This window comes from Cervus canadensis, chromosome 15, assembly GCF_019320065.1.
Source record: "Cervus canadensis isolate Bull #8, Minnesota chromosome 15, ASM1932006v1, whole genome shotgun sequence".
Lineage (NCBI taxonomy): Eukaryota > Metazoa > Chordata > Mammalia > Artiodactyla > Cervidae > Cervus > Cervus canadensis.
In genome coordinates, this window is record NC_057400.1 from 20152354 (window position 1) to 20162717 (window position 10364).

Below are 10364 nucleotides of genomic sequence, written 5' to 3' on the forward strand. Positions count from 1 at the left end.
TTCTATTAATGTATTTTTAAGTTTTTTTCTTCCAAAGTTTCTATTAACCCATATAACTAATTTTTCATTTTAAATATTGTATTTTTGTATTATATTTCTTATTTTTTAGCTTGTTTCTCTCCTCATTATTTAGCCCTTGGATATATTTTTCAGTGAGTTTTCCTGGTGGCTCAGTGGTAGAAAATCTGCCTGCCAGTGAAGGAAATGTGGATTCAATCCCTGAGTTTCCTTCCGTGGAGAAGGAAATGGCAACTAACTCCAGTATTCTTGTCTGGAAAGTCCACCAACAGAGGAGCCTGGCAGTCCATGGGGTCACAAAAGAGTCGGACATCACTTAGTGACTAAACAACAACATATTTTTTAGTAAGTCTTTTAAAAGTATTAATTCTGTTTTATATCTCTGTCATGGCTGCATCTGTTTCTATTTACTGACATGTTCCTTGCTTATGGGTCACATTTTCCTAATCATTACTAGGAATTTTTGATTAGACATTGCATATTGTGAACATGATGTTGTTGAGTTATAATATTTAATATCTTCTTTTAAAAAATATTAGCCATTGTTCTGATAGGAAATTAAGTTATATATCAATCAGTTTGGTTCTTTTAAGTATTTTTAGTTATGGTAAATTAGCAGAGCTTTTAAGACAAAGCTGGGTTAGCACTACTACTAAGGCATGATTTTTCTGGACTTTTTAACTGAACACTCTTTGTAATTAAACCAGAAATGTCCACTCTGATGGTTTAGAACCTAGTTTCTCAGCACTCTGTAGAAATTGTGTAGCTTATTGATTTTTGGTTATTCTTTTCTTGGCCTTATGGAGTTTCATCCTACACATAAATGACATAAAAACCAGCAGTTAGTTCAAAAGGAATCTTGACCAGTTTTGCAGACTTCTGTTTTCTATTTAGCCCCCTCACCTTTATTACTTTGAAATCTCAACCACCTTACCTTTCTTGAACTCTAGGCTTTCAGCTCAAAACAATGAAATTCCCATACTTGCATTACTCTGCACCACGCTCTGAAATATGTTTTCAGACAAAAAGCTAGGGTGACTATGGATAGTTCATTTTCCCATTTCTCTTAGAGACCATGGTTTTGCAAAGATTGTTTTTTAATGTTTGAAAATAGCTGTCTAAATAGTTTCTTTCTTCTTTTTTTTTAAGATGTTTACAGCAATAAATGACTGCTCCTCTATTACTGCACCATGATCAGGTATGGAATTAATAAAATTATGCTAATGTTTCATGTGCTGATTCTAAAATCTGGGTCATTTCTCTGAATATATTGACTATTTTCCTCTACGCTGTGTGTTATTACATTTTCCTGTGTACTTTCATGTCTAGCAGCTATTTGTTTTATACTGGATATTTTAAGTGATATGTTGAAGAGACTGAATTTTGTTATTTCTCTCTAAATTGTGTTGAGTTTTGTCTTAGCAGGCTGTTACTAGTGAGTTATTTTGATTTTATTGAGGCTTAAATTTAAGTTACACTTTATATAGGTCAATCTATTTGGTTTTTCGTTTTTCTGTTAATCTTAGGGTTAGTCCCTTAGTTCTTGGATATGAATTTAAATTATAAGACATGGCCCTTCTTGTAATTCATTGGAACATACGAGATGATTACAAAGGCTGTCCAGTTTGGCATGACCTAAACATAAAACTCTGTCTCTCCAGAAGCTAGTAGCAATTGAAATTTCTACTCATATATGTTTCTTCCTTTAGAACGGTTGCTTTTCCTGAACTATATTGCTTCCTCTCTTTTGTTCATCCATTCATTCAGCTGGCACTTATTGTGTGCCTATTGTGTGTCAGTTAATGTCCCAGAGGCTGTGGATTAACTGGTGAGAGTGAGTAAATTCAGAATATACACTAGAGTATATACCAGGCTGAGAGAGACAGAAAATATTAAACTAATAAATACATGTTATATCAGGTATCCACTATGAGAAAGAATAAAATTTTTTTTTCATAGAACCCTGAGTACAAAGAACTTAAGGATAGATTGTGATTGGTATGTTCAAATAAATAACTTGAAAGACAGTGGAATTGAGGGGAAGCAAATTAAAGGCACAATGGTAGAGACTATGGAAGTAGGCAAGGGCTACATCTAATGGCCATGATAAGATATTTAGGTTCTAATAAGTGTTGTATGAAGCTACTGGCACATTGAAAACATGAGAGTGATATGATCTAATTTATAGTTTTAACAAATTATTCTAGCTACTGTGTGAAGAATGGACTACACATAAGCAATAGGGAATAAGGAGATTACATTTCTTAAGAAGTTGTTGCAGTAGACTAATCAACAGATAGTAGAGGCTTTAGCCAAAATTAGAGTCGTTGGAGGGGCTTCCCTGGTGGCTCAGTGATAAAGAATTTGCCTGCAATGCAGGAGCTGCAGGAGATGCCAGTTTGCTCCCTGGGTTGGGAAGATCCTTGGAGGAAGTCATAGCAACCCACTCCAATATTCTTGCCTGGAGAATCCCATGGACAAAGGAGCCTGGAAGGCTACAGTCCATGGTGTCACAGAGTCAGACATGACTGAAACATAGCATTAAGAGAGTTAATCCCTAGGCAGGTTGATAAGAAGTCTAGGGGTCCCCTCAAGGAGAGAGGGGTCTGGAATTCTCAAGGAGGAAGAAAGAACAAAAGTTTTTTTCTCTCTACATTCCTTAGGATTATATAACAATAATGTACCCTGCTTGAGAACAGTCTCTGGAAAAAACCTGGCTAATCCTGTTATCTTAAAATGTAAATTATGGGAGTGGGTCTAGTGAGGTCTTTACAACCTCCATTCTTTTGATTCACTGTAATAAGTAATTTAAAGTATATAACTCCATTGCTAACACTAGTGAAGGGGTACTCTTTCTGCCCCCTTCTGATGTCTATTTCATAACCTTTCTCTCTCTCTTTTACACTTTAATAAAACTCTATTACACAAAAGCTCTGAGCGATCAAGTCTCATCTCTGTCCCCAGATTGAATTCTTCTCGTCTGGAGGCCAAGAATCCCAGCATCTTTCATGGTTCAACAACAACCTTTCATCCTGGGGGCTCGTCCGGGATTCTTCAGGACAAGGTAAGGATGCTTGGAGCTCTCGTTCTTTGTTCTGCTAGCGAACACGTTTCCTGCTGTACTTTATAACTGTACACTGTGCTTGTGTGAATGAATGACACACCCTGCATGAAGCAAGTGAGGAGCCCTGCTCTGGGGTTCCATGGTGACCTCATACAGCTTATGGCAGAAACCTGTCAGGGTTTTATACCGACCTGCCAATTCTAAGAGGCACACAATGTCTCCTTCGGGGACCCACCAGAAATGGGCAAAGCGTGTGGACCAAACTCTCCTTTCTCAAACTTTCCCATCTCTTTGACCATTTCATAACTTCTTGGGAATTAGAACTACTAACCAATATTTCGGATCATAGACTTTCAAGGGACTTGTGATCTATGCTGTTACTATGTACTGTTACTTAGGTTCCAAACTTGGATTGGTAGTCAGGAAGCACCTAGCCTCCCTAGGAGTCAAAAGTTCAGAAGCTAGATGGAGCTCTAGCTCCAAGAGCATCTCTGAGGTTAAAGGTTACTCAGATTGGAAGTACAATGAGTTTCTTCCTTTGGTAACACTAGCTCTTAGTGGACCAGAAGAGGCTTTCCAGTGGCTTTTGTCCCAACTCCTTAGATACTCTTTCTGTGGAATCTGTGGGAATGAACTGGAAGGACTGGTCCTATCAATTTTTCCTCACTGGCCAGCCCTTCACCGTCTCTTTTGCTATCACTTATACTGGTGTGGTGACGCTTGGAAGGAACATCTCAGTTTTATGTTCATACCAGTCTTATTGTGGTCAGGAATATACTCAGAATCATGCACAGGCACTCAGGTGACAGATGTTTCCCCCAGTGGTCTTAGCTTGGGAGGCATTCCGGAAGGTTACTCTAATTGCACCCCAGGTGGCATCAGAGGCAAGCAAGGTTTTAATGGTGAGAAACTGGATATCAGTCTGGGATGCCATCAGGTCTACCCCTGGTGCATCTCCACCCCATCTCAGTGGTAGAACTGGGAGGGATGAGTATGGCGCCTGCATTGGTAAGAGACAAAGTCCGACCAGAGAAGGAAAGCTTTGGTGTAGTCTGTCTACACCCCCATCTAGAGCAGAGAGGGGTGCCTCCGGTAGAAAGATAGTGCTGGTCACTTCTTTCTTATAGATGGGAGCTAACAATTCCAGACTCCTCTCTCCTTGGGGACCCCTGGACTTCTTATCAATCTGCCTAGGAATTGACTCTCTCAGTGTGCAGAGAGTGGTTGGAGAAGTAAGCTGTGGTCTTCTCCTTCTCCCCAACTTTTGCATATTTCAAAAAACTCCTTTCTTTATTCTGTTTTGAAATCAAAGGAGAGTCAAGTCAATGTATGCCTTTTTAAAAATTTATTTATTTTATTGAAGGATAATTGCTTTACAGAATTTTGTTGTTTTCTGTCAAACCTCAACATGAATCAGCCACAGGTATACGTATATCGCCTCCTTTTTGAACCTCCCTCCCAACTCCCTCCCCATCCCACCTCTCTAGGTTGATACAGAGCCCCTGTTTGAGTTTCCTGAACCATACAGGAAATTCCTATTGGCTATCTATTTTACATTAGGTAATGTAAGTTTCCATGTTACTCTTTCCATACATCTCAGCCTCTCTTCCCCTCTCCCCATGTCCATAAGTCTATTCCCTATGTCTGTTTCTCCATTGCTGCCCTGTAAATAAATTCTTCAGAACCATTTTTCCAAATTCCATATATGTGCATTAGAATACAATAGTTATCTTTCTCTTTCTGATATACTTCACTCTGTATAGTAGGTTCTAGGTTCATCCACCTCATCGGAACTGACTCAAATGCATTCCTTTTTATGGCTGAGTAATATCCCATTGTGTATAAATACCACAACTTCTTTATCCATTCATCTGTCAATGGGCATTTAGGTTGCTTGCAACTTAGCAGCAGCAGCATGTTCTAGCTATTGTAAATAGTGCTGCAATGAGCAATGGATACACATGCATTTTTCAACCCTGCTTTCCTCAGGGTATATGCCTAGGAGTGGGATTGCTAGGTCTTATGGTGGTTTTATTACTAGTTTTTTTTAAGGAATCTCCATGTCGTCTTCCATAGTGGCTGTATCAATTTGTATTCCCACTGACAGTGCAAGAGCATTCCCTTTTCTCCACACCCTCTCCAGCATTTATTGTTTGTAGACTTTTTGATGATGGCCATTCTGACTGGTGTGCGGTGATATCTCATTGTGGGTTTGATTTGCATTTCTCTAATAATAAGCGATGTTGAGCATATTTTCATGTGTTTGTTAACCATCTGTATGTCTTCATTGGAGAAATGTCTGTTTAGATCTTTTTCCCACTTTTTGATTGGGTTGTTTGTTTTCCTGGTATTGAGTTGTATGAGCTGCTTGTATATTTTGAAAATTAATCCTTTGTCAGTTGTTTCATTTGGTATTATTTTCTCCCATTTTGAGGGTTGTCTTTTCACCTTGCTTATAGGTTCCTTTGCTGTGCGAAAGCTTTTAGGTTTAATCAGGTCCCACTTGTTTACTTTCATTTTTATTTCTGTTACTCTAGGAGGCGGGTCATAGAAGATCTTGCTTTGATTTATGTCATCGAGTGTTCTGCTTATGTTTTCCTCTAAGAGTTTTATAGTTTCTGGTCTTATATTTAGATCATTAATCCATTTTGAGTTTATCTTTGTGTATGGTGTTAGGAAGTGATCTAATTTCATTCTTTTACATATAGCTGTCCAGGTTTCCCAGCACCACTGATTAAAGAGGTTGTCTTTGCCCCATTGTATATTCTTGCCTCCTTTGTTAAAAATAAAGTACCCATAAGTGCATGGTTTATTTCTGGGCTTTCTATCTTGTTCCATTGGTCTATATTTTTATTTTTGTGCCCATACCATACTGTCTTGATGACTGTAGCTTTGTAGTATAATCTGATGTCAGGAAGGTTGATTCCTCCAGCTCCATTCTTATTTCTCAAGACTGCTTTGGCTATTCAGGGTCTTTTGTGTTTCCATATGAATTGTGAAATTTTTTGTTCTAGTTCTGTGAAAAAAGCCACTGGTAATTTGATAGGGATTGCACTGAATCTGTAGATTGCATTTGGTAGTATAGTCATTTTAACAATATTGATTCTCCCTACCCAGGAACATGGAATATCTCTCCATCTGATTATGTCATTTTTTATTTCTTTCATCAGTGTGTTACAATTTTCTGTGTACAGTTCTTTTGTCTCCTTAGGTAAATTTATTCCTAGATATTTAATTCTTTTTGTTGCAGTGGTGAATGGGATTGATTCCTTAATTTCTCTTTCTTATTTTTCATTGCTAGTATATAAAAATGCAAGTGATTTCTGTGTATTGATCTTGTATCCTGAAACTTTGCTAAATTCACTGATTAGCTCTAGTAATTTTCTGAGACCATTTTTAGGGTTTTCTATGTACAGTATCATGTCATCTGCAAACAGTGAGAGTTTTACTTTTCCGATCTGGATTCTTTCTATTTATTTTTCCTTCCCTAATTGCTGTAGCTAGGACTTCCAGAAATATGCTGAATAATAGTGGTGAAAATGGACACCCTTGTCTTTTTCCTGATCTTAGGGGGAAAGCTTTCAGTTTTTCAGCATTGAGAATAATGTTTGCTGTAGGCTTCTCATATATGGCCTTTACTACGTTGAGGTAGGTTTCTTCTATGCCCATTTTTTGAAGAGTTTTAATCATAAGTGGATGCTGAATTTTGTCAAAGGCTTTTTCTGCATCTATTGAAGTAATCATATGGTTTTTATCTTTCAATTTGGTGTATCAAATTGATAATATGGTGTATCACATTGATTGATTTGCATATATTGAAGAATCCTTGCATTCCTGGAATAAACCCAACTTGATTATGGTCTATGAGCTTTTTGATGTGTTGCTGAATTTTGTTTGCTAAAATTTTTTTGAGGATTTTTGCATCTATGTTCATCAGTAGTATTGACATGTAGTTTTCTTTTTTTGTGTTGTCTTTGTCTGGTTTTGGTATCAGGGTGATGGTGGCCTTGTAGAGTGAGTTTGGAAGTGTTCCTTCCTCTGCAATTTTTTGGTAAGAGTTTTAGAAGGATAGACATTAGCTCTTCTCTAAATGTTTGATAGAATTATCCTGTGAAACCATCTGGCCCTGGGCTTTTGTTTTTTGGGAGATTTTTCATCACAGCTTCAATTCCAGTGCTTCTAATTGGGTTGTTCATAATTTTTATTTCTTCCTGGTTCAGTCTTGGAAGATTGAACTTTTCTAAGAATCTGTCCATTTCTTCCAGGTTATCCATTTTATTGCCATATAGTTGTTCATAATAGTCTCTTATAATCCTTTGTATTTCTACATTGTCTGTCATAACCTCTCCTTTTTCATTTGTAATTATGTTGATTTGATTCTTCTCTCATTTTTTCATGATGAGTCTGGCTAAATGTCTGTCAATTTTGTTTACCTTCTCAAAGAACCAGCTTTTTTTTTTTTTTAATTAATCTTTACTATTGTTTCTTTCATGTCTTTTTCATTTATTTCTGCTTGGATCTTTATGATTTTTTTCCTTCTATAATTTTGGGGTTTTTTTGTTCTTCTTTTTCCAGTTGTTTTAGGTGTAAAGTTAGGCTGTCTATTTGATGTTTTTGTTTTTTAAGGTAGGATTGTATTGCTATAAACTTCCCTCTTAGGATTGCATTTGCTGCATCCCATAGGTTGTCGTGTTTTCATTGTCATTTGTTTCTACAAATTTTTGATTTCCCTATTGATTTCTTTAGTAACCTGTTGATTATTTAGAAACATGTTGCTTAATCTCCATGTGTTTGTGTTTCTTACAGTTTTTTCCTTGTAATTGATATTTAGTCTCACAGCATTGTGGTGAAAGAAGATGCTTAATACAATTTCAAATTTTTTTTTTAATTTCAAATTTCTTAAATTTACTGAGGTTTGATTTGTGACCCAAGATGTGGTCTATCCTAGAGGATGTTCCATGTTCACTTGAGAAGAAGATGTATTCTTCTGCATTTGGATGGAATGTCCTGAAGATATCAATGAGATCCATCTCATCTAATATATCATTTAAGGCTTGTGTTTCCTTATTAATTTTTTGTTTTGATGATCTGTCCATTGGTGTGAGTGGGGTGTTAAAATCTCCTACTATTATTGTGTTACTGTCAATATCTCCTTTTATGTCTGTTACTGTTTGTTTTATGTATTGAGGTGCTCCTATGTTGGGTGCATAGATACTTATAATTGTTATCTTTTCCTCTTGAATTGACCCCTTGATCATTATGTAGTATCCTTCCTTATCTCTTGTAATCTCCTTTATTTAAGGTCTATTTTGTCTGAGATGAGGATTGCTACTCCAGCTTTCTTTTGCTTCCCATTTGCATGGAATATATTTTTCCATCCTCTCACTTTCAGTCTATATGTGTCGAGGTCTGTAGTAGGTTTCTTGTAGACAGCATATATATGGGTCTTGTTTTTGTGTCCATTCAGCCAGTCTGTGTCTTTTGGTTGGAACATTTAATCCATTTGCATTTAAACTAATTGTTGATATATATGTTCCTATTGCCATTTTCTTAATTGTTTGGGGTTGATTTTGTAGATCTTTTTTCTTTGCTTGTATTTCTTGACAATATAAGTCCCTTTAAAATTTGTTGTAAAGCTGGTTTGGTGGCACTGAATTCTCTTTACTTTTACTTGTCTGAAAAACTTTTGATTTCTTCATCAATTTTGAATGAGATTCTTGCCGGGTACAGTAATCTTGGTTGTAGATTTTTGCCTTTCTGTACTTTAAATATGTCCTGCCATCCCCTTGGCTGGCAGAGTTTCTGCTGAAAGATCCACTATTAGGCATATGGGGTTTCCCTTGTATGTTACTTGTTGTTTCTCCTTTGCTGCTTTTAATATTCTTTCTTTGTGTTTAGTCTTTGTTAGCTTGATTAGTCTGTGTCTTGGCATGATTCTCCTTGGGTTTATCCTGTATGGGACTCTGTGCCTCTTGGACTTGATTGACTATTTCCTTTTCCATATTGGGGAAATTTTCAACTATAATCTTCTCAGAATTTTTCTTATACACTTTTTGTTTCTCTTCTTCTTCTGGGACCCCTATTATTCGAATGTTGGTGCATTTGATATTGTCCCAGAGGTCTCTGAGGCTATCCTCAGTTCTTTTCATCCTTTTTAATTTATTCTGTTCTTCAGAAGTTATTTCCACCATTTTATCTTTCAGCGCACTGATTCGTTCTTCTGCTTCAGATATTTTGCTATTGATTCCTTCTAGAGTATTTTTGTTTCAGTAATTGTGGTGCTTGTCTTTGTATGTTTATTCTTTAATTCTTCTGTGTTTCTGTTACTTGATTCTTGCATTTTTTCCATTTTGCCTTCAAGGTTCTTGGTCATCTTTTCTATCATTACTTTGAATTATTTTTATCAGATAGTTTGCCTATTTCCTCTTCATTTATTTGGACTTCTGTGTTTCTAGTTTGTCCTTTTATTTTTGTAGTATTTTTCTGTCTTCTCAAAGGCTCAGGACTTGATCGTCAGGAAGACAAATGGAAAGTACACTGGGAGAAGGTAGAAGGTGGCAAAGTCTCTGTCATATGATAGTGACCTTGCGGGCTCACTGGGTGTGAGGGTATGTGTGTGGCTCACCCTCAGTGGCCAGTCAGGGGTTCTCTAAGGGAAAGTGGAGAGGAGCTCGCACAGCTCTCTGCCTCCACTTCATCGTACACTGCTCCACATACAGTACATGCAACCCAATGTATCAGTTCAGTTCAGTCACTCAGTCATGTCTGATTCATTGCGACCCCATGAAGCACAGCATATCAGGCCTCCCTGTCCATCACCAACTCCCAGAGTTCACCCAAACCCATGTCCACTGAGTTAGTGATGCCATCTAACCATCTCATCCTCTGTCATCCCCTTCTCCTCCTGCCCTCAATCTTTCTCAGCATCAGGGTCTTTTCAAATGAGTCAGCTCTTCACATCAGGTGGCCAAAGTATTGGAGTTTCAGCTTCAATATCAGTCCTTCCAACGAACACTCAGGGCTGATCCCCTTTAGGATGGACTGGTTGGATCTCGTTGGAGTTCAAGGGACTCGCAAGAGTCTTCTCCAACACCGCAGTTCAAAAGCATCAATTCATCGGCACTCAGCTTTCTTTATAGTCCAACTCTCACATCCATACATGACTACTGGAAAAACCATAGCCTTGACTAGATGGACGTTTGTTGGCAAATTAATGTCTCTGCTTTTTAATATGCTGTCTAGGTTGGTCATAACTTTCCTTCCAAGGAGTAAGCGTCTTTTA